The sequence below is a fragment of the Amblyomma mixtum genome, chromosome 1 (genome assembly GCF_055824585.1).
Source record: "Amblyomma mixtum isolate Tamu chromosome 1, ASM5582458v1, whole genome shotgun sequence".
In the NCBI taxonomy this organism is placed as follows: Eukaryota; Metazoa; Arthropoda; class Arachnida; order Ixodida; family Ixodidae; genus Amblyomma; species Amblyomma mixtum.
The window spans coordinates 69,850,389-69,875,703 of NC_143012.1; the positions used below are offsets into that span (position 1 = coordinate 69,850,389).

The 25,315-nt window shown below is 48.3% G+C and overlaps 1 protein-coding gene and 1 pseudogene across 1 annotated transcript in view; both read right to left on the reverse strand.

Moving 5' to 3' along the window:
• The window catches only part of LOC149366670 (flap endonuclease GEN homolog 1-like), a 517,650-nt gene that overhangs the window by 453,960 nt on the left and 38,375 nt on the right, over window positions 1-25,315 (reverse strand). The gene's annotated exons all lie outside the window — the stretch shown is intronic.
• LOC149366693 (uncharacterized) lies at window positions 1,390-2,786 on the reverse strand (annotated as a pseudogene).

Below are 25,315 nucleotides of genomic sequence, written 5' to 3' on the forward strand. Positions count from 1 at the left end.
AAAAGTTCTGTGATTTAGTACAAATAGCACATCATTGAATGTTTTGATTCCTAGTTGCATTTGTATTCGCCTGTGGTGTCATTCTGGAGCTAATTTTTTCCAAGCAGAAACTGCTTTAGCATACACGTTTTTCTCCACAAAGTGCATTTTTTAGTTACTTGCTTTAGTTACTTGCTTTAGTTACTTTTTAGTTTTTAGTTATGTCAGTGCACGTTAAAGAACCCCAGGTGGTCGAAATTTCCAGAGCCCTTCGCTACGGCGTTCCTCATAGCCCGAGTGACTTTGGGACGTTAAACCCCATAAAACAAACTTCGATTCAAAACAGTCCTTATCATTCCAGCGGAGAGAGAACACAAATGGCGAACGTTTTCTAGGTATGGAAACTGCTAAAAAATTGGAAACAAAATTTTTAAAATCCAGATCTATGAAATTGTCACCCTAGGCATCTTCAAATCATTTTGAACACAGATGTGATGTAAGGGCGCATGGGCTCTAACCAGTCAGTGGTTAGGTAGGGCACTCGACTATTGAGCGTGGCAACCCCTAGGTTTGATCCTGGCTGTGGAGGCTACACAGGCATGGAAGGTGCCTGTGTAGCAATGTCAGTGCATGATAAAATAAAACCCAGAGTGGTCAAAATTATCCACAGCCCTCCACACAGCGTCCCTCATAGCCAGTCGCTTTTTGACGTTAAATCCCATGAACCAAATAAAACCGAATTCTGAGAAAAAAAAAATGACATCAGTTATAGGGCCAAAATCTACCACCAAAACATTGGAGGTCACAGTGCCAAGCTTACGATTTTGTGAAATATATTTGCTCTTTCAGTTGTATACAAAGCGTTCTATCTGCTCAATTAATTAGCCTTAAATGAAACAATCTAAGCTACGCAGACTATGCTCCAAGCTTTGTGAATTTGCAGTGCACCTAATTGTGTAATTGTGACTACTATTTAATGCTATGTATTGTGCTCTATTATATTCACAGGCCTCTCGAAATCAAGTGGGGACCTCTCCAGAGTAGGCGTCCGCCATTCCTCATTTTGCTTGGATTGTGCCTGCACCTTGGCTTTGTCACAGTGGTGGGGTACCTGACTGGATAATAAAGATACATAAGAATAATGGTGGTCTTGCCCAGTGCTTTGTTATATTGACACAGCATCATTACATTCAGCGTAGAACACCCGGCACCTCCCTCCACAACCCACAAAAATATTGGATGAATATCTATTCAGCGTCCAATAAATATCTCAGAGTGACCAATGTGACCAAAATATGGACATTATATAAACATCCACTGTTATCAAAATGAAGCTCATATGGATATTCTATGGGCATAATATGAACTTGTGAGAATATTATATGGACATCTGATATTTTATAAATTATATTATATGGATATCCCCTGAACATTACTTAGTTGGCTCAGAGCAGCACCTGTAATATTGCCTCCTTTATAATCGAAATAAGGCTTGATGTGAATTTCGTCCACCATCAGTGTCACAAAACGTTGGCGAACATTCAAGTCGGTGATTCTTCCGGCCATGTAGCGGAGGAACGATTCACTCTGGTGTTCGACTTGAGGATTCATGCCATACGGTGAGCATATTGATCGAATGGTCACTGGGTGAGGCAGAGTCATGATTCCAGATCCGCGGATATATTGGCATGCGTGAGGCGATGCCGTGAAAAGTAGGCAGCAAAATATCATGAAGTCGGCTTAGTAGCGTCTCCGAACTTTTTTCATTGAGAGTAGCTTCAATTGCTCGCTAAGAAATTGTATGATGTTGGTGCTCTCATCTGTGGGCGAAAAAGATAACTTTTCCAGCAGGAGAAGAATCTGCTTGCAGATGTCATCGTTAGCAGATTCAGGACTTTGACTGAGGTCGCCACTGCTTTTTTCAATGACCTCAAGTAGCTCCACCATTGCTTTCTTGCTGTTTGCTACTGTTGGGATGGAGAAATTGGTGCCTAGTTTTGTTATTGGCATTTTTACGAAGTGAACTGTCACGCTAAGGTCGGCTTTTACTGCAACTGAATATTTGATGCATGGAGCTTCGTCTCTAGTGATGTGCACTAAGATATGGCGTTCACTCCTTTCAATAGCATGCCAGAATGCAGAGTTTTTGCTTCCTATATATTCCGTCCAGTCTTTTAGGTTTAGAATCCTATCTGCTTCTTGCTCTTCGCGGAACACTTCAGCTGACTCTTCAAGCGCTTTCCTCAAAGCAGCAGCCTCAAGACGCATGCGCTTCGAGTCTGGGTCATCCCTTGAGGTGCTTGGCTTAGAAGTGTAAGACGGGCATCCCGGAAACCTTGAAGGGATTGCACCTGGGCGAAGGCGCAGATTCGAAAGGGGTGAAGTGGTGGTGCGCCCTGTAACCTCGTCGATGTGGGAGGCCTCTCGCACGATGTCAGCCTCAATAAAGTGAAGCTCGCAAACCTAGAAGGAAGCTAAATTTTTGTTTAAATAGCAGTTGTAGCTTGGCAATAGTTTTCTTGAAAGTCTGCATTCGCTACCCACAGTGCTAACCAGCTGCTAGTTTAAATACACTTTTTTTTACAATGCATGAGCATGAGCTTATCGTAGTTTGCAAAAGTAACTATTCTATAAGGAAGTTTCGAACATCTTACCCTGGACTGCGGTGATACAACTAAGTTCTCTCGTGGTATTGCCCTAATCCAGGCGTTCTGTTCTTCTTCATGCCGGGGAAACTTGAAAACGTGGTTTTTGGGACCCGATTTGTAGTTAGTCCGGCAATTGGGCACGCAGCACTTGTTAGGCATATCCTGGCAGAAGCGTAATCCACATTCCGTAATCCAGCGATGGCACTAGAAGATCGTCTCGGACACAACCGCACGCGCAGCACGAGGTTAGGCACAGTCAACGTCTAGAAAAAAATGTGCGTTCAGAAGCATGTCACGACATGCCATGACTTTCCCCCGGGCAGTGAAGGAAGTGTCACGTGTTACCAGAACGGATCGCATTGTCGTCTCCTTCGTCCCCCACTCTGACTTCTCGGTCCAGGCCTCATTTGTGTACCTTCCAGGCCTCATTTTCAACACGAGTGCGCTGCTCGTAGCTTCGGAATGTGCTGCACGGAACTTCTATGTGGGCCTCTTTCGCGTCACGTAGTTCAGGGGGGGGGGAAGTAACAGCCCGCAGGCCTTATGTTGAGACCGGCCGTGCCCTCACCATGGCAGGTTGTTGTGTAGCGGTTTTTTTTTTAAATTTTGCATTGAATATGGAAGGTAAAAGAATTTTTGTACCCCGGCATCTGCTATCGCCACTGGAAGCACCTGAGCTGGGGCAGCGGAAATAAAGGACAGCAGGCAGTGTGTAGAAGTGAAAGGAAAGGGGTGAGGGGATAGCAGAAAGACAGGCATTGCGAGTTTCCGTCGGCGTACCATGGCGGACAAAGACGCTGGGGAGGCCGGCAGCAGACTGAAAGAGCGCGCGCTCATGGAGGAAGGAAAAAATGCGTGCGCTTTTCTGTCACGTGACTTTGCGTATTGGACAAAAATAAAATTATTGCCCACATATATTTTTGTCAATGTTTTTATTGTGTTTTATCTTGTGTGGAGCCTTAGGAACGTTGTTCTACGCGTTAATTAACGCAAAATGACTGAACGCTGAAGTGGCAGCAGTCGAGCAACAGTGAAAACGCGCCGCTCCGACGCCGAGTCGGTTCGTGCGGTTTGCGCCAGCGACAGCGGTGGGCGACGGCGTCGTCATCGCGCGACGCATCGCGAAGGAATATCGCCTCATGCGGTTACCGCTTAACACATGTACTAAGCTGAACACGCGCACGACACAACGCTCAGTACATCTGCCGGTGCGTTCTCTTCGGGTCCCAGCCTCTCAACAGCGCAGCAAAATAAAGACGCAGACAGAAGAAATTACGAGACGGGACAACGAATATTGAACAATAAACTAGCCGGAACTTCAATACGTTACATAACTGTTCTGTGACTGCTCTCTGCGTCCCACAACGGCCTTACATTCATAACTCGCTGACTTCAACGAGAACGGCAGGCAGCAGTCTGGCGACAATGCTTCTGTTGTGGAATATGGCGGACGCAGTGCAACCACCGTGACTGCGGGGCTTTATCGTGAAATTCTGGTCACCGCAACTGCAGCGAAGACGTCACCGGCAGTGATAAATTGCAAGCATAAGATCTTCGCCACACTTCGTAAGGTTCTTCCGGAGATCTTCGTTCGTGCCTGCCATCCGGAGGCCAGGCTTGCTACCCGTAGATCGTAGCGTCCCAGCACTGATTATTATAGCTGCCCCGTTTTTAAAGGACGACACTGAGTAGACGCTGTATTCGGTGTTCACATTTCGCAGGGATCGTTAATAAAAAGGCCTCGCCTTTTGTTACTACCTGGTTGCTCCGAGAGCGCCGTGGCTGCCTGGTCGATGTTATGCTCACAGGTCGCCTCGTTGCGCTCTTATCGGGTGACAGCGGAACCCGTTTTTGAGGAAAATCGGCTTGTGTGGAATCCCATTATCTCTGATCGGTGGGTATTGGCGATAGCTTTGTTGCATTGTTTTGCGCTGTGGTGCTATGCCAGCTGTCGCGATCGGATGCTGCCGTCAGCTAACTGCTCGCACAATTTGGCGCAATTAACTCCCTTTCTAGACTGGAGTAAATGCTGGTAAATCCTCATTTTTACTCCCTTATTCCCTCATGGGAATAAAATGGAGGACAGTCCACATTTTACTCCCCACTCATGGAGTAAATGTTTTCACAAATGGAGTAAAAAGGGTTGGCCGCCACCATTTTTACTCCCTTTTGGGTATATTTTTGTTTACAGTGCAGTCTAGAAAGGGAGTTAATTGTGCCAAATAATCCACCAGTGCCGAAATGGAGCAAAAAAACACACCATTTTGTGCAATCCGCCCCGCCGCCTAGCGTCTCGTCTGCTTTTAGTCAGTTGTCGGATAACGGCGGTGAGTGACGACCGCTTGGTTACCATCATCGCTGGATCTCTGCTGACTTCTGCTCTTTCACGGGCGCCTGCCACGGTACAAGATATCGACTTGTCGCCGTTTTCCGCTGCAGTACGTTACATAATTCAATTGCTCCTGTGAACCCTCCAGTGCTCTAACGATACCTGACTTTCCTTTGTTTGTGTCGCCACTCCGTTACAGGCCTACTTTTCACAGGCTTTTTACAGTGTGGTTCTCGCAATGTATTGCAGCAGATTATGTGTTGCATGTACATGGAACTGTGATAGAACATAGTGTCAACGCTGAGCTCTTGATTGAGCTCATGAGGCCACATTTTTTCTCAGTCATATTGAAAAGCCAAGCCTTAATGAAGTGAATATGAAAGCAGCACTGCCATTCCAAACTACCATAAGGTGTATTTTCATCTTTTCTGGTCTGGTTTTGGGTCAAATATAGCGTGGTGCATGACCGTGAAAACCACTCAGCGGCTCCTTTTCAGTTTTCAAGCTACTGATTATAATGTTACATCCCTTTATCTACGAACATGGCCAACGAAACGAGCTCGTACAGCAAAAGGACAAGCAGACGACTCCTGACGCGTACGCCGCCGCTGGGCTAACAGATGGCGGAAAGAATGCGTGACGCGGGGTCACATTAGGGCAGCGCAGTTTCCCAAGTTAGGTTACCGGCGGGCCGTAGAGCTACTGCCCGTTTCCGCCGCTGTCACTGCTGTAAGAATGAGCCTGAATGAGGATAAACATGACGCCATTTTTGGGTTCCATCTCTTTGGGTAGTAAAAAATTTACTCCCTTTTCACTCCAAAATAACTCCCTTATATAAGGGAGTAAAAAAACACCACACATATGGAGTAAAAAAACTCCTTTTGTGTGTGCGTTAGAGGACAAGCCATTTACTTCCTTTTGGGTGTTTTTTTGCTAACAGTGTAGCTGCTGCCGTCTACTTAATTTCAAGTCACTCCGTTACCCTCCGAAACACAACCCCACAGGGGAGCACTGGCAGTATACAACTATTATGTACTGTCCTCGTGAAGGGTCTTGGCAGATGGTAACGCTTTGCACTGTTTCGGGTTCTTCAAAAATATTTAATCTGAAAGGGCTGTATGAAAAGGCTACAAAGCGCTCCTATTTTCAGGCTACTCATTCTTCAACATCCGACGATGGTTCTGTCTGCGCGGTCGCCTGCCACTAAAAGCATTTGACAGCTGCACAGTTTTCTCGTTGGGGAAGCCGCACCACTCCTCCATTTACGCTAATACGAGTCCATACACCCTGTTACTGTGTGTGGCTTTTTGAGCTTGCAACACACCACTGCGAGGCGATTGCAACGACTGCTCAGCCTTGAGGGACGATGGGTTCAGTGTGCTTTTGATTCGAACGCAATTAATCGCCCGCCACAGTGGCCAGTAGCGCATGTCGCTTAGTCACGTGTTGCACAATTCACTGCAGCGAATACGAGTCGATGTCGTATCGAGCAAAGTGCATTGGATGTCAAGCCCTGACGTGTACTAGCGTAGCGGATTATGCAGCGCAAGAGACCGCATGGCGCATACTACCGGCAACAAAGGCGGGCAGTTAGCTATGGGTTAGCTGCATCGAATGCAGAGCAAACACAGCATACCCCCAGAGCTCGACAGCCGGTGTAATCGTCTCGCATAGGTGTGTTCAAAGCGCACAAAGCCACATCAAGCAACTATACCGACGCATATACGCGCAGCACATAATGAAACGCTAAACAGGCCAAGTGGCGTGAGCTATCGGCAAACCACTGCAAGCAGATAGTGATGAAAAACATGGGCGCAGGCAGCAGTGCACAAGTCCATCGAACAATAATTTTTGGTTATTAAAGCGAAAGCATTACTTGGCTAAGTCGATAGTTTTGTGTCCGCAAAACGTGTCGGCGGCGTTTTCTCAATTCGTGTGAGAGTTAAGCGAAAAAGAATGACTGTGCGTGATCGAGGATGATGTGAGGATGATGCACGTCAAAATGTGGTCGCTGTGGAGTAATTAGTTAATTAGAGCCAAAAATGTCCCAAAGGCGTCAAAATAGTATCGGACGTCGATATAGTGCGAGGACGTGACAACAGTACGAGGCGTCAAAATTGTGGAGGGAAAACACAACCAAGTGACATAGGATGATAAAATAACGTTGTGCACCAAATTTGATTGAATGGAGTAAATAATTAATCAGAAGACAAAAGATCACTTAGACGTCAAAATAGCCCCGGACGTGCATGTAGTGCGAGAACGTGAAAATAGCGATAGATGTTAAAATTGGAAGTAAAAAGAGAGGCAAACAGTCAAAAGTGAAGGAAAGAGAGGCGACGAGTGCGAAGGAGGCATCAATGCTTTCGCTTTCCCCCAATGCGGGTCGCCGCAGTGGTCTGTTAACTAGGGGTGTGCGAATATCAATTTTTTAGAATACGAATCGAATACGAATATTTGGTTCCGAATATCGAAATAAAATATCGAATAATCAAGGACATACGCATTTAACCACTACAAAACATTTATCTGAGCACCAAGAACATCGCAGTTCAACTATCAGTGATTAAATGAGCACAAAAGGTGTGTGTCGAATATCGAATAATCAAGGACATACGCATTTAACCACTACAAAACATTTATATGAGCGCCAAGAACATCACAGTTCAACTATCAGTGATGAAATGAGCACAAAAGGTGTGTGTGGCTGCATAAAAAGTATCAAAGTCTCGAACATTGTTCTTAGAAGAGTGGAAATATCAGAGAAGATGGCTAGTACACCGCATTGATCAAGGCTAGCTTGCCAAAAGCACAAAAGCGCGTTGCTGGGATGAACATAAAAGGCTGTCGTGAAGGAAAACCGGCTGCTCCACATGGTCAGGCAGAAGTAGTTCCCTTCTAGCTGAAACGACTTCTCCAGCCACAGAAAATGCCCTCTCAATTGGCACTGAACTGGCTCGTATTGCGAAGTATTTCGTGCACAACTCTAACTATACCAGCTTCGCAGGTATAGCCACAAAGAAGCTCACCAGTGCAGTCATCTACTGCATGGCCCAACGTTTTACGCATTGCTCTGGGCGCCGCCATGTTGTTATGTCTCTGTCGATGCTCGCCGGTGCTCGCAATAGAATATTCGGCTAGATACGAATGTTCGCGTCGTGTCGAATATTCGAAACCACACGAATACCTGGATTTCGAATCGAATACGAATACTAAAAATATAATATTCGAATTATATTCGAAAATTCCGAATATTCGCACACCCCTACTGTTAACATTTTTTCACGGCGTTCGCGTCGAAACGGATACACTGTGAACATAGACAGGTCAGCTAGTCAGTGACTCAATGCAGAGTGCATTTTGCCACCGCAGAAATAACCGTGCACTATGTCTAGGGGTAACAAAACAAACACGACAGCGCGCATCCCTTCCGTTTCTTCTCGCCTTAGAGCTAGCCGGTTAATTTGCGCGGTGGCAAATTGCACGCATTCCTGCGCAGCATTACGGGTCTTACCTGAAAACGAAGACTCGCCGCCTTCCAGTAACCGCCTTCTTCTTTTGTAACGCGGTTCCGGTGAGATAAATGACGCAGCGGCTTCCATCGTTGAAGCCCAACGTGCCGTCAAGACGAAAAGCCAGCACGCTTCCCGGCGCGGTCACTTTTTCACAAAGGGCTGGAAGTTGTACTATGCAAGCGGGTCCAAAAGCTACGATCATCAGTCAACCCGAGCACGAGTTTGAAGCATCGATCTTGGAAACAATAACACACAACCCATGCCCGAACGACCGAGCACACACGACAAAACGGACGGCGTGGTGTGCGTATAGTGCCCGGATTTTTTTTTTCGTCTTGTCATGTGACCTGCCAGTCTGCGCGCTTTATTTGAACGGCGTTAGGAAGTCCGCGAGGCGCGGGCGCAAGGTACAGTCTTTGTCAAAAGTTTAGAGCCCAGGGGGTTTGCTTCTAAGCCTCGCAGTGGGACTCCTGTAACATTCGTGGCAGCCCTACCCATTGGAGGAGGCAGGACCAGAAATCATCTTACCTTCAGCAAATTTGGAGCGCTGGAGATGCATTACGAACCAGACGCTTGAGAAGCAAACCCCCTGGGCTCCAAACTTTTCACAAAGGCTGTACATGTTACAATAAGCTGAATATTGGTCTCTCAATAGAGGTGTCGAATATTGGTCGCACAAGGCATTTTAACAGCATGTATATTTCTACTCCATGCAGCAATCAAAATAATGCCATTTTATTTCGTGAGCTTGCCTCCTTTTTGATGTATTAGTCTTCGGTTACATTTGTGTACATATGTGTGAATGCTGCCTATATGAGAAAATGAACCCACTCCTGTAAAAAATCCCTAATGGGATTGACAGTGTCTCCAAATAAAATAAATACCAGGTGTTTCAGGGAAAACTTCGAAAATTTTCAAGAATAGGTTTTTTTGGGGTACAAATATGACTTTTGCGGCAGTGTCGGTGTACACCGCAAAGCCGGTTAATTGTCTTTATTAAGCTGGTAAACTAAATTATGATGACTAACTTCTTGACTATCAGAGATAGGCAACTGCATGGTTGCAATTAGAGATTTGTAGTCGGTCGTTAGTAATAGCACAGTTCTAAGGACTATGGTAATTCATATCAGTTTTTAGAATTTCGAAAACGCGATTACACTCGCCGCTGTGGCTCGACAAAATACATGCGCTTTCGAAAGCATGTAGGCAAAGCATTCACTCCAGCGGCACGGGTAATCGCGCTTTCGAAATTCTAAAAACTGATATAGCTATTACTAACGGCCGGCTACAAATCTCTAATTGCAACTATAGGCGTCTAACTCTACTAGTTAGAAGGTTATTAAAATTTAGTAAACCAGCTAACTACTTAAGACGATTGACCGGTTCTCTGGTGTACGCCAACACTGGTAATACTATGCCGCACAAACCATATTTTTACCCCAAAAAGCCTATTTTTCAAATTTTTTTTTGAAGTGTTCGCAGAAACACCCAGGGCTGCACCTCCACACCGTTACATGTGCTCTCACATTTATTAATCAGTAACACAAGTTAGCTCTCTGCTACGTTGTGCAATTTAATTCCAACATGAGAAAGTTTCACGCCTCCATTTCTCTTGGTACCAAAAAAGAATTTCAGTTATACGTTAGATTTTGCATTGCCAAGTGACCTCATGAACAGTATTTTTCGAGTCATTACCTACAACCAACTCAACATCGTGACCTCTCCCATAGCCGATATAATATGAATAAAATCTGTTCAGCTGAAATGGGAATCGTTTAAGCTGTGGTCGTGGTTGGTTCCATAATCAGTGAGAAATCGGCTGTAAATTTAACTTTTGTTGATTGAGTTTAATTAAGCTACAGTCAGTTAACTTTATATCATCATCATCATCATCATTTATTGAACCCTTAAAGATCCCGTCTGGGACATTACATAAGGGGGGGGGGGGTAGATAGTGGTGTGAAGCGGCCATACAAAGGCATGTGAACATAAAAAAACATAACAAAAATAACAAGGATTACAAGTTTGACGGGAAATTAAAGTCAAGTAATCCAAATAATACAGAAAATATATGGAAAAGCAGGCCATATGGAAAAGCAGGCAATATATGAAAAGCAGACCATATATTAGGCCATATCAGTCAAGAACATATTAACTTCTTAGTGACTCGTGAGAAATCGGGTGTAAATAGATTTTTTGCTGCTTGAGTTTTAATTCACTTGTAGTCAATTCAATTTATATTGGGTCGTATCAGTCAAGAACGTAATGACTTTTTATGGACCAAGCTCATAAGGATTTTGGTATTAATATACCTTTTTAGACTTCACATATACTCCATAAATAGTTAATTGCATCTCAGTGCGCAATTTTTGTAAGGAACCTGCAGCCCCACTTCGCTTTCTTACCCACACAGTTTGGATTTCGGCCCGGGCTGTCAGCGCAAGATATCGTACTGCAGCCCAAGGAAACACAACTGCACACACGGAAAAGAACACCTAACACACGAGCATTTTTAACCCTCAAATTCCCCCCCCCCCCCCCCCCCCCCAAGAGAAAAAAATCTTTTGGCTCTGTGGGACATCACCACGCTCTGCGAACACCGGCAGAAACGCATTGCGCGGTCAGAGCATGGAACTACTTCAAGGCATTTTCTTGCGCAAGCAAGACTACACTAGGTGTGAGCGATTTTGCGGAGCCCCGGAGAGCCCCAACTGCGCATGCGCGAGGAGCGAGTGACGTCAGAGCAGCACGGAGCCGCATTCTCCGGGAGGAGTGACGTCACACAGCGCACAGCTACGGCGCTGGGGCCACCGCCGACTCGTCTGCTACGCGGGTGCCTCAGAGGTGCCGCCGCCGCTGCGATTGCCGCGCCGTTGCTTCCGCAATTCTACTCGGGATGGCCATTAGTCAAACCACAGCCAATCTTTTCACAGGATGCGCCGATAGACGCCCCGAGGAGCTGTAACTTCCTCTCTGCTGCTCAACATAGCCCTGGCGCCGCTATCTGATGAACCAAGAAATATACCTTGATTTACGATTATCGGGGAGGCGGAAGACAACACTGCAGGCTGCGGATAAGGAGGACAGAATGGTAGGCCCCAATCATTTGACCCCAACCTAGAGACCCGACCATCACGGTCGTAGCAACAGCCGTAGCCAGATTAATGAGAGCCCGCGCGCTCGGTTTACAGATACAAGCCATCATAAACCACAAATACTCTGGATAAGCAGACACTGACGCATCTGATCAGAATGGTTGCTGGACACAAATACGTGCACAGCAAAACCGACAGCCCGGCTTTTAGTGATGCGTTTGTAGTCGGACGCAACGCGTACCATCTTCCATTTCACAACCTAGCCCGGGGCCGGTTAATACGGGCCACACCACGGTTACGAACGCAGTCAAGACGGCACTTAAAATGCCTGCACAGGCTAGTACTCCCCAGCAAACCAAAAACCTCTCAGAGACGTCTAGCTAGACGTCTCTGAGAGGTTTTTCGTTTGCTGGGTATAAAGGCACAACACAGTAGTATAGATAATCGTAGTCCTATACGCTGGCCAAATCAAAAGACTTAGAAGACCGCAACGGGTTCCCCAAGCAACACAATTAATCGGCCAAATATTAGAAATGAATTGGCAAATGCCGATTCTACATAGGAACAGTGTGAAAGCATCATTTTCCTATATTGGGCCAATTACCTGTGCTGCTAGCCTACCCTTGCCCGGACACACGGTGAGTGTGTCTCTCTGTCTCCCGGTTTCATCAGCCGAACAATGTCTCTGACGTCAAATTGAGGTTATACGTCACGTGAGGCATGGAAAAACTGCAATATAATCGCTGCTGCATCTTTTTAATTCACTATATACAGTGTTGAAGCCGGCCTTCCTCAAGGGTCGGAATGACAACGAATGTAGAAGCAGTGATTGCATTGCAGCTTTTTCATGCCTCACGTCGACCTATAGCGACGCTTTGACGTCACAGTCATCGTTCGGCTGTTGAAACCGAAACGGCACAAGGAAGAAATTCGATTATTAATGGTCTAGCGGGCGTAGGAAAATCATCATCATCATGAGCCTGACTACGCCCACTGCAGGGCAAAGGCCTCTCCCATGTCTCTCCATTAACCCTGTCCTTCGCCAGTTGAGGCCACCGTATCCCCGCAACCTTCTTGATCTCATCCGCCCACCTAACTTTCTGCCGCCCCCTGCTACGCTTGCCCTCTCTCGGAATCCACTCCGTTATCCTTCAGGACCAGCGGTTATCTCGCCTTCGCATTACATGCCCTGCCCAAGCCCACTTCTTCCTCTTTATTTCAACTAGGATGTCATTAACCAGCGTTTGTTCCCTCACCCACTCCACCACGCGCCCTAAAGTTAGGTGTCTATACTCCTTTAAGAATAGAAGAAAGAAAGAAAAGAAGATGGGGAAGAAGACAGAGGGACGCGGTAGTAGAGAAAGGAATGAAGGGAAGGGGAAAATTGCTGTATAAACAAGGCTGCGACTTAGTTACGTCATTGCTCTCTCTGAATGTTTCAATTAAGCCGGAGCCTTATTTAGGCAATTTTTCTTACGGTTACATCTCATATACACCTATGAGACACACTTGTAGGCTAACGAAAAGGCTTGACCTTAAACTGCGAACTGCGGAGTGAGCCATGTAAAGGAAACCGGAGCGAAGTAGAATGGTTCAGGAAAAGTGCGAGTTAACAATTTCGAAGGAATCGAGAATAAATGGGCAGGGCATGCATTTAATACAAAAGGAATGTAACCAATCGTCCTTGGGGGTAACGGAGTGGATCCCAAGCAGCGAGCCAGGTTGGAGGACAAAGATTGTGAAGTTTACGGGCCTACCCGGTGGGCACTGAACCTCCCTCGGACGTCCTGCAGACATCCTGAGCATCCGCAGGACGTCCCTGGGAGCTTTCAGTGCCCATTAGGCTATAGCCACAGCTGGCACATGACTGGGGAAACTGGAGGGAGATGAGAGAGGTCTTCGTTCTGCAGCGGACGTACTTACGCTGATTCCGATGATGACATCGTAGCACAGTGGCATTTCTTTCATTTCGCCTCCATCGAAATGCAGAAACCAGCCAAATGCCACAGGCACTGAGCCACATAGGCGGGTCAGCTATCACAGCATGTGTTTTTGCACTTAGAACAATGGGGAGTAAATGACGTCATAGCTTCAATCATGCCGGAGGAAATAGAGCTTACGAGGCCCAGAGGAGGCAACCGGTGACCTCTCGAAGTGTCAGAAAAAAGAAGGGAAGAAAAAAATTGGAGGGAACATTGAGATCCGCCTTAATGGCACGACGCGATAGCGTAATTGACATTTAATGCCATTTTTTTTTGTTTGCAGTGAAAAGCTGTTAGAGGGAGTCCAACCACGATGGCCCGTCCCTAAAAATACAAAGCAGTTCTGCTTGTTTTATTCTTTGTAATTATAATCGAGCTGCCTGCATTTCTGCAATAAAATTAAATCTTAGCCTGCCATATTTAGCATCCCACCGTAAAGCCCTTAGACTTTCACTTTTTTTTTACAAGATATTTCAGCATCCTTCCCTTCGCGACGAACTGGCCGCCCCTCCCCAATACATTTCATCAAGGCTAGATCACGAGAACAAAGTCAGAATTCCATTATGCAAAACCAATGCCATGTTTCAGTCATGGCTTCCCCGCACAGCTGCTGAGAGGAATCACCTCCCCGCATCAACCGCTACAATTATTGACAACCAACGCTTTAAGCCCATATTAGAGAGCACTGCATAACTTTAGGAGCACTTATTTCATTTTTTATGCACCAGCATTTTTTTCACTGTATTGCTGCACTGTATGTATTGTATTATTTTCTATTAACCAGCAGATTAAGAACCCATTAGATAACATTATATAACTAGGAGCCATCATTTCTGTATTACTAAATACTTTGCTGCGCTGTGCGTTGTTTTTCTTTTAGTTTATTTAACCATTCCTCTCAAAAATTCCTGTGGCCCTGAGGGTACACGAAATGAATAACTAAATAAATAACTAAATGGTCGGTTGGTTTATGGGGTTTAACGTCCCAAAGCGACTAAGGCTATGAGAGACGCCGTAGTGGAGGGCTCCGGAAATTTCGACCACCTGGGGTTCTTTAACGTGCACTGACATCGCACAGTACACCGGCCTGTAGAATTTCTCCTCCAAAGAAAATCAGCCGCCGCGGCCGGGATCGAACCCGCGTCTTTCGGGTCAGCAGCCGAACACTATAACCACTGAGCCACCGCGGCGGCAAATAAATAAATAAAAATTGGCAGAGACTTAGCTTGGTTAAGCCCGGTAGGTTGCGAAAGCAAATGGCAAACTATCTTTGCACACAGTGAGAAAGATCCACCGTGACTACCCGCCGCGCTCCGCCGACGGATCGAGCTGGGGGCCCTTTTTTATGCAGCTGGTATGACGTCACCTCGACTGTAGCGCCACTGGTGAGAGGCGCGCGAGGCTCACCGCCGTGACTACCGCCGCCCTCCGCCGACGGATCGAGCTGGGGGCCTTTTTTTTTCGCGGGTGGTATGACGTCACTCCGCGAAAGGTCAACCGTAACTACCGCCGCGCCACGCTGAAGGCTCAAAACCTAGTGTAGTATTGCTTTCGCAATAAAATAACGCCACGGGTGAGCGTGCTCTGAAGACGACAAAGGGAGCGCGAGGCGGGCGCACGGGATGATCACGTGATCGGCCCCTCGGCAGCCTCACGAGTGCTCCTGACTCGCCAATGCCTGCAGCGTCATCATTGCGGCTCAGAGCGGATTTCGCGCGGGGAGTAAAATTGCTACACGTTACGTTGGCCATGGCAGACATAGTACCGTCGAATCAGCTGCATTCAGCATCAGAGATTAGGCGCGCGCGCCAACGTGAGAAAACTGGTGAGCAATGGCAAACTCCAGCCATGTGTGAGGCAAAACTTGTCAGCAAACAAGCAAACAGTGAGTGAATGGGAATGTGAGTGAGTGGACATAAGCATGAGTGAATGCTTTTGAGTGGGATTGAGTGGTTGTGAGTGTGGGTAAGTGGTTGTGAGTGCGAGTGGTCATGAGCGTGAGTGGTTGTGATTGCGAGTGGTCATGAGCGTGAGTGAGTGGTTACGAGTGTGAGTGGACATGAGTGCGAGTGTGAGTGACTGGTTGAGCGGAATTTAGTGCGAGTATGAGTGAATGGTTGTGAGGCAGAACTTTTCAGCAAACAAGGAAACAGTGAGTGAACGGGAATGTGAATGAGTGGACATGAGCATGAGTGAATGGTTTTGAGTGGGACTGAGTGGTCATGAGCGTGAGTGGTTGTGATTGCGAGTGGTCATGAGCGTGAGTGAGTGGTTACGAGTGTGAGTGGACATGAGTGCGAGTGTGAGTGACTGGTTGAGCGGAATTTAGTGCGAGTATGAGTGAATGGTTGTGAGGCAGAACTTTTCAGCAAACAAGGAAACAGTGAGTGAACGGGAATGTGAATGAGTGGACATAAGCATGAGTGAATGCTTTTGAGTGGGATTGAGTGGTTGTGAGTGTGGTTAAGTGGTTGTGAGTGCGAGTGGTCATGAGCGTGAGTGGTTGTGATTGCGAGTGGTCATGAGCGCGAGTGAGTGGTTACGAGTGTGAGTGGACATGAGTGCGAGTGTGAGTGACTGGTTGAGCGGAATTTAGTGCGAGTATGAGTGAATGGTTGTGAGGCAGAACTTTTCAGCAAACAAGGAAACAGTGAGTGAACGGGAATGTGAGTGAGTGGACATGAGCATGAGTGAATGGTTTTGAGTGGGACTGAGTGGTCATGAGCGTGAGTGGTTGTGATTGCGAGTGGTCACGAGCGTGAGTGAGTGGTTAAGAGTGTGAGTGGACATGAGTGCGAGTGTGAGTGACAGGTTGAGCGGAATTGAGTGCGAGTATGAGTGAATGGTTGTGAGGCAGAACTTGTCAGCAAACAAGGAAACAGTGAGTGAACGGGAATGTGAGTGAGTGGACATGAGCATGAGTGAATGGTTGTGAGTGCGATTGAGTAGTTGTGAGTGTGAGTGAGTGGTTGTGAAAATGCCAGTGGTCATGAGTGCCAGTGGATGGTTGTGAGAGCGAGTGGACAAGAGTGTGAATGTGAGTGAGTAAATGTATGTGTGAGTGCCATGAGTATGAGTGTGATTGAGCAACGTACCTCTCATAGTGCCGAGGTGTGGTCAGAACGCGTAAGCCTCGCGGCTTCACGGTCAAACTGAACTTGGGAACGCGGCATATGTTCGGGAGAGCAAAGCGTCCGGACTAGCTTTCTCCTATTCAAGGAGCCGCCGCTGTCTAACTGTCTGCTAAAGGATGTACAGCGCATTCGCAAAGCCGAAGTGCGGCGAGAATACCGCCGTGGGGGCATCTTTTTGCTGAGTTGTTCAGGTTAAGCAGTAGCTTAGCCGTTGCGTTTTCTTTTTTTAAGTTCAGCTGGGATATCGTTAACTCGCGTTTGTTCCCGATCCACTCTGCTCTCTTCCTGGATCCTAACTTCACACCTGCCGTTTCCCTCTCCGTACAATGTAAACAAAAATATATCCAAAAGGGAGTAAAAATGGTGGCGGCCACCCTTTTTACTCCATTTGTGAAAACATTTACTCCATGAGTGGGGAGTAAAAAGGTGGACTGTTCTCCATTTTACTCCCATAAGGGAATAATGGAGTAAAAATGAGGATTTACCAGCATTTACTCCACACTGTTAGCAAAAACACCCAAAAGGGAGTAAATGGCTTGTCCTCTAACGCACACCCAAAAGGAGGTTTTTTTTACTCCATATGTATGGTGTTTTTTATTTACTCCCTTATATAAGGGAGTTATTTTGGAGTGAAAAGGGAGTAAATTTTTTACTACCCACAGAGATGGAGCCCAGAAATGGCGTCATGTTTATTTATCCTCATTCAGGCTCACTCTTACAGCAGTGACAGCGGCGGAAACGGGCAGTAGCTCTGCGGGCCGCCGGCAACCCAACTTGGGAAACTGAACTGCCCTAAAGTGACCCCACCTCACGCATTCTTTCCGCCGTCTGGTAGCCCAGCGGCGGCGTACGCGGCAGGAGTCGTCTGCTTGTCCAGCGCTGGATTAAGGGGGGGGGGGGGGGGGGGGGGGCTTAGGGGGTTGCAGCCCAGGGCCTCACCTCCGACAACAGGAGAAGGGGGCCCATTTATTCTAACCTGCTTATTATATGGAAATGGGAACCACAGTCAATGGAACTTCGAGTGAAACGTATGAAGCGAGAAAACCGAAACGAGGAGACGGGCCCCCAGCTCATGTAAGTTCGTTTAGCCGAATCGGTTGGTAGGAAAGCTTGTCGAGCTGCAAAAACAGGAATCCTCCTCCACCCCGGTGGGGCCCCCTTACGAAGCGATATATGCGTTTGCTTAAGGATTGGGGGAGGGTTTTTGTGGTTTTTTGTCAATCCTCCCATCCAGTGGCGTCTGAAGGTGTAGTGTGTTTGAAAATCCTTTAGTCGTCGCTATTGCATTACGATTCCGGCAGCGCTGAAATTTTTCTCGCTGCTTGAACTGGTGGCCGGAACGGCTAATTCTTATAATTCTTAGAACGCTTGAAGTACGAAGAGGAGTGACAGGCGTGGTGTCGTAAGGGATGGAGTAAAGGGTGGTTCTTTTCTCTTCTTTGTACGGAGAGGTTGTCCCTCCGTTCTTCTCTCTTCCAACGAAGTACTGAGCCAGTAGGATGAGACTTGCAGGAAAGACATGGGACTCTTGTCGAGCACTGATATAGGTTTTATGTACACAGACGACTATTTACAAGGAGTATATACATGACAGCATCATGTCCCACCAGCCGCCCCGTGGACCCACTCCACGGCTACTCGATAGCACGGTCTGCGTGCCTGGCTCCGGTCGAGACCAAAATCTCTGAGTCGCGATGGCGGCAGAGCATCGCGCGCCCCCGCGATCTCTCCCCACGCGAAAAGAAAAAAAAAGCAAAGTGTTGAATTATTCTTAAGCCGCGAGCAGGAGGAGCCTCGTCACTACATATGTTTTCGCTCTCTCCCTAAAAGCCCCGGCCTCGGTGCCATACACAGCTTGGAAACGCGGCGACGAACGCCCTCCCGCAACAGGGACCCCTCGGGGCAGGTAAGATGCCGCTAAACCTTCCCCGATGAGGCTAGCAAATGGGCGCGCAGCCACCGGGCATCGTCCGTACCGCGCCACGCCTAGTGGCACCGGCCCTGTCAGAGAAGGGGTGCCTTCGCTAACCCACGCCCTCCGCGAGCCTAACCCTTTGAAGAAAGCCGCGAGGCGCGAATGCTGCCCCTCCCTCTCTACCAAAATTGCATACGGGATACGGAGCCCGCACACCGTTACCTCATATGGGCCCCTGCTCATCAGGGGTTGGCAGGAAACGAGGCAGCAGACGCAGCCGCCCGCGCGCTCTCTCATCGGGCTGTTTTCTCCTCCCCGTCCGATCAGGAACCCGATTTTAATCCGGTCTATACATTCAAAGATATTACAACATATTATCAAAATTGTCATCGCCTTTACCCTAGCCCATGTAAAGGCCTGAAGAAGGCGGATGAGCGGCTCCTTCTCCGCCTTCTCACCAATACTTTGCTGTGCCCGGCAGCGCTGAAACATTTTGACCCCTCCTTTAGCGGCAGCTGCCCACACTGTAGTGCAGTGTCTTCTGACACTTATCACATGGTGTGGGCCTTCCCCTCCAACCCCGCTATTCCCCCCATCCCCAACCCAACCCGGGAGGACTGGGAGGCGTCCCTGCTCGGCTGCCACGACTTACAGGCCCAACAAGCCTTAGTCGGGCGCGCCCGGGCGGCGGCAACCGCCACTGGGGTCCCATACTAGGGACCTCCACCTAGTGTTTGTAAGGATCGGTCCTTTACGGGCTGATCCAAACATACTGGGCGTTTACATGAGCGCGACAAAAGTCGGGTTAAGGGGGCTGTCGGGCCGAGAACCGGTTGTCGGGCTCATATATACGCTAGGGGGTCGAGCTAATGGACCGTCGAGTCGAGCTGCGCCAGCCCGACTGCAGGGTGTGGGTTGACTCTGCCCGACCCGGCTGGAAGGAGCATGTATACGCTGCCGCATCGGCTTAGCGCCTCCTCTCCTGCCTCCTCTCTTTCCTTCTCTCTGGTCTGGCTGGCGCTGATCAGGAACTCGGAGATATTTTTTCCAGATGCGCGCCGAACACCGCCATGTTGCTTTCCTCCTCTCTAGCTGGTTCGGAAAGGCGGTATCCGTGCGTCCCGTGCGTTCTCTGCGGTTCTCCGTGTTTATTGTATTTTGGGTGTATGTGCGATTTAAGCTGGTACGAGGTCTTCGGGAAACCACCGCGCAGTCGTCTGCTGTTCAAACAACTACAGGAAGCGAAGGCGGCTTGAAGCGGAGCAGTGTGAAGAACACAGAGAGCCACGGCGGCAGTGCGTTTGCGGGCTGTTTCAGCTACACATACCTTACACGCGAGCACCTACTGCTGATGTCGCTAAGACATGTGTCGTCTGTGAACCTTGCAAAATCAAAACATAAGTAATAATTCGGGGAAATGATGCAGCAGCATTTCCAGCATGCAGCAGCATGCAGCAGCAGCAGAAACATTTCTGTTATAGCTCTTCTGTAAAATAGCTCTTCTGTAAAAATTTTTGTGCACGCTTGTTTCTTTTTCATCAGTCCCACCCTATGTAATGCCCTGCTGGGCGCTTAGGGTGTTCTGAATAAATAAATAACTGCCGACACTGGCGACTGATAGCGACAACGGCACTGTAAACATAGCTATTTGACAGTACTTGAAAGCCATGATGCATTGCGCAAATGCCACAACTGTTTGCTTGCAGTAAATATTCGATAAACCAGCAGGACTTAAAAAACTCAAGGCCGCAGCTTTGACGTGTCCACCTTGCATCGTGAGACCTCATGCTTCGACCAAATACTATTTTCAACTGATGCCATAATGGAAAGTGCCGATTGTTTAAAAAAAAATGTGCCTATTAGGGACGTGCAATCAACAGGCACGCAGTGCCCACCCGACCACACGCACGCACTTTTTCGCTCTTTCGGCATTAATCAGAGGCCGCACCCGAGACGGACCAAACAGATACACCCCTCAGGAACTGTCACAACATGTGCACCAGTTTCGAGTGTATAAATTACATCGCGTTCGAAGGCCAGGTGCCTCTCTACTACATCCTTTAACCGAGTTTAGCGAAATGTTAGACGACGCGAAGCTCCACATCCAGTTTCCTCTGTTCCTGCAACACTTTGCTTCGACGCGCGGCGCCGACGGATGCACTGGCGCTCCGAAGAGCGCTGCCACACACTCGCATGTTCACGCTAAGAGTGGACGACCCTAAATTTGCAAGCTTCACCAGTTATTATACCGTTAGTACAAAGTAATCAAGAAATTTATGCAAAGCCAAAAGCCGCAACAGAATTCTGTGCGCTTATGCGCTCCAGCTGTGCCTTCTCCATGTAGCACTACAGAAAGTACCGTTTTTTAGGACAGTGCAGAGGGAAAATGTAGTGAAAGACGCGGTCGAACGCAGTTTCAATCTGTTCGTGTCACCGGCGCAACGCAGGGCAGACCGCTTGAGCGCTTGACAGCAACACTGCTGTTAGCCCGGAACGGAGCGGTTTTTCTTTTATAATTATAACTACAACATAGAAGCGCTCAGCAAGTTTCGTGCTCGCATTGATAAATTTCTCCTTTATAGATACCAGAAAGCCGTTAAATGAATTTCGCACGCTTGCGTAGAAGCGCACCTCCATTGTCGATTTTCGGCACAACTTGCAGGGAAACATCCGCGTTGCCGCTCGCCGAAGCACGGGCCATTTTGTTCACAGTTGCTGAGTGCATACTGTGCAACACTTTGCAGGTTAAAATCATGCAAAAATCAACACTCGGATAAGGCTGAACAGCGCGGTGAGTACTCGCTGCCTGTATTGCAGCGCGGGCCGCCCAAGCCAACATGGCGGAGAAATCGGCCAGACGCAAGATGGCGCTGCTGTCGAAAGATGGAGCGCGCACATGAGCGAAGCACTCGACAGCAAGCGACAGCGAAATCAAGACGTATATAAAGAATTGGAGCGGGAGATGCGCGGTATGGGAAATAATTTTACATGGGAACAGCTGCGCACCTGCTGGAAGAACATGAAGAAAAGGTTTACGCTTTTAAATATTGAAAAAGTCGTCCTTGTGTGACCTCCCGGGTAATTTATTCGCGGATTTTAGGAGCTGTTCGGATCGGACCAGTCGTCGCTCAGTCTTGAACGAGACCATTCTGACGTGAGGCTTCGGAAGCGAACGTTTTGACGGTACATCACCACGGCAAGTACCATGTTGTGCACATTCATCCCTGAAACTAAAATCTCCATGAAATAGAGCTGATTCAAACATAACATGAAGCTCAACGCAGCAGCGGAGACACCCATTGTAAATCAAACCGGGCCGCTGCCGGCTTCGAAGAGAGCGCGCACGCGAACGGGCGAACCAACCGACCGCAAAGAGCAGCAGTCGGGAAAGGGAACTTTTCGTCCGCGCGTTCCTCCTCCTCTAGCATGCGTGTGGTTTGCTTGCTCGACGCTAGGGGTGGCGACGATCTCTGCCCGACAGAAAACCCGTTCATGTAAACGCTGTGGGGTCGGGCTGGTTAGCCCGACATCTGGCGCACCCCGACCCGACCCGCAACGTCGGGCTCCATGTATACGAGGCTATACCTCCTGCTCATTCGTAATAAATGTTTTCACCACCACCACCCCCCTCCCTCTCCCCACAACAGATCTGTGGGCGATCCGCACTCGGCCACGGAGGATGCCTTCTTCCCGCAGGCCACGCCCGGGCGGAAACGCGACCTTCAACTGATAGGGGAGACCCCTCGTTTACTTTGGTAAAAAAAACACGGAAACGAGCTCTTAGCGAACCAGCGAACGCCGTCCAGACTAACGACCGCGATGCTGTTGCCGCGCCGCTCGTAGAGCGACTTTTCCAGTCGTTATTACGGCGCCGGTTAAAATGGAAAGAGGCGATTGAATGGCGCCAACCTTACAGATGGCGTGCCATGACACGCTGTCTTTTTTACTTGTCAGAGCCAGAAAATAAGCGACAGCACGGCGCTCTCCTGCGAATGCTGTGTTCACTTCGCTGAAAAGCGATTACGGCGAAACGCAGCAACCAAGGCTGCGCCAGAACAGTACGAGCTGAGCCGTAGTGGAGACACCAGTGGCATTCCTCTAATGCCATTCATGTGGTGGGGGCCCCCCTTCGCTCTTGCCCGCTACTATCGTCCGTCTCCCCTGCCGGAACCGCCGCGAGTAGCTCCTGCCTGGTAGACGGACAAGAGAGAAGGCAGTCAACTCTGCAATGCGTTGCGAAGCGTCTTCCCGAGAATGGCACCAAAAAATGTCTCGGCGAGTGGAAGAAGTTAACCCTTTCTCGAGGCGCTATTATTGACGTTTCGTACTGGCAGTGACATGTTCCTCTTGTCCACCTTGGTCAACACATAGGAGGTGTTGCCTCGGTCAACGACCAGTCTTTCGGCAATACCGCAGTTCATTAGAAAAGCTTCCCTGGGCGGGGCGACCCCGCGTGCGCTGTATGCAGCCTTACCTCCGCTTCTCGAAAGCTTCCATTCTTCTTACCCTTCCTACTGCAAGACGCCCACAGCTGGTGGCTTTTCCCCAACGTTGGTACCTGCTAGAACCGAGAATGGGTTTTGAGCCCCAACTAGCTTTTGTTTGCTTTTATGTTAGCGTTTGTGCTATCCTACCATCCTTGTACATTCCCTCCTCGATGGTCTACACACAAATCACTTCCTGCTGTGCATGCAAGAGCACCATGGCCATTTTCGCACTTCCGCATAAGATTTTAGCTAGGGTGGCAGCGTTGTGGTCGCCAAAGCTGAACGTGCATGTTCTCACTAACGGCGAAAGCCACAAGCCGGAAATGCAGAGGTTCGTGAACCTCGGTTCTCGAACCGAATGGTGGTGACCGGTGGTTGGTACTAAGAATTATTCTGGGGAGGGGATACTGTTCCCGGCGTATGCTGGTGATGTCGGCCCTTTAGTGGCATCACTGTTGGGGACCAGGGGAGGGGGGTGAATACCCACGTGCCACGCACCTGCGGCACGGCGAGCGCACCTAGCGATTCCCTAGGTTCTCCAGAGACAGGCCGAGGGAGGCGCTGTGACGCCACGTCTGGTTGAGAACAAGGGCAACGCGAAAAAACGTCACGGAGAAGCGCATTCCATCGACCAATCAGCGTCTCCAGCCTACCTACCCCCAAACGCTTCTGAACTGATATCAGGAGGTCGCGTTCGTCTTGCCACGCCAAGTCAGGAGGAACAGCGTTCCTCGTTCGTGATACTACTTTAGCTACCACTTCAGCCCTTCACCGTGGTTATGCGCCTCCAAATCACGTGATACATGACGTCACACCACGTGACACGATGACGTCACGACAGTGGAGAAACTGGCGCCCACCTCGCGCCGTCGCTGTGGTTGTGCGCCTCCAAATCACGTGACGCGATGATGCCACACCACGTGACACGATGACGTCACGGCAGTGGAGAAACGGGGGCCCACCTCGCGCCGTCGCTGTGGTTGTGCGCCTCCAAATTACGCGACACGATGATGCTTCGCATTCTCCAGGCTTAACCAAGTTAAGCCTCAACCATTTTTTTCATAATCCGGCCCTGTGCTTGTCGTCTCCTTTTGCTGTACGAGCTCGTTTCGTTGGCCATATTCGTACATAACGGGATGTAACATTATAATCAGTAGTTCAAGGAAAATTCACGTTCACAACAGTAGACATATTAGTCAGCGTTCCTTCCCTGCCAGGCTTGACGAACGTTGGCTTGACTATCTGGCGGATATTTCTGAGAACGGCGAAGTGGTCACCTCTAAGAAGTCTCGTCTACCGAGAACCGGATTCATGCTTTCGCTTTGTGCGATAGATAGGTGCAATACACAGATGTAGAACTAAGGTCCCTAGATCGGTTTCAGTAGATGGGCTGCGGTGTCTTGCACCTGACACTTGGACTTCCTCGTCTCTTGCTGGACTCCAGTGATGACTTGACCCAGTTCGGCGGCGAGGTGCTATTTCCCGGGTGTCCCAGCTAAATGTAAACAACCTTTTAAAAAAGACGAAGTGTCCTAGTCCAGGGAAACCAACTAAAGGTTGTTCAGAGTCGCATGGCCTAGTCTCGAGTAGTTTTTTCATTCATCAAAGTAAATTAGTTAAGCTTAATTAGCTAACTTTTTAATTATAGACTTTAGGAAAAAAGCGTCAATGGAAATGTTTTAGATCGCCTCGAAAAACCGCCAGTAGTGCTGTTTCCATCACGGTACGATTTGCGTAGCTTCATTTATCGGCCTTAAAAGAAAGTTAACACGTGACCAGTTGCTCGCTCGCATCTCTGCCCCAATGGGCACCCAAAGTCTCATCGAGGTGAGGACTTCAGGAAAACAGAATTTTATTCTCTAAGGTGCATCTTGGGACGTTGAAGTGGCACAGTTGTCATGTGGAAGCTTTTTTTTATTGTCTGAATTACGGTTAACGGCCGGTAAAAAAACTACCTTACGCAAATAGTACGTTGCTGCAAATGTTTCAGTCAGCTGTTTTTCAAAACGATCTGCAACTTTTCCATTGACACTTTGTTCATCAAGTCAATAATTAAATTTAGCTTATTATGATTAACTAATTACTTAACTTTGAAAAACGAAAAAAAAATGTTCCAGGCTAGGTCACACGACTCTAAAGAACCCTCAGTTGGTTTCAGACGGCTAGGGCATCCCGTGTTTTTTAAAAGCTTGGCTACATTTAGCTGGAACACCTGGTATATATTCATTTAT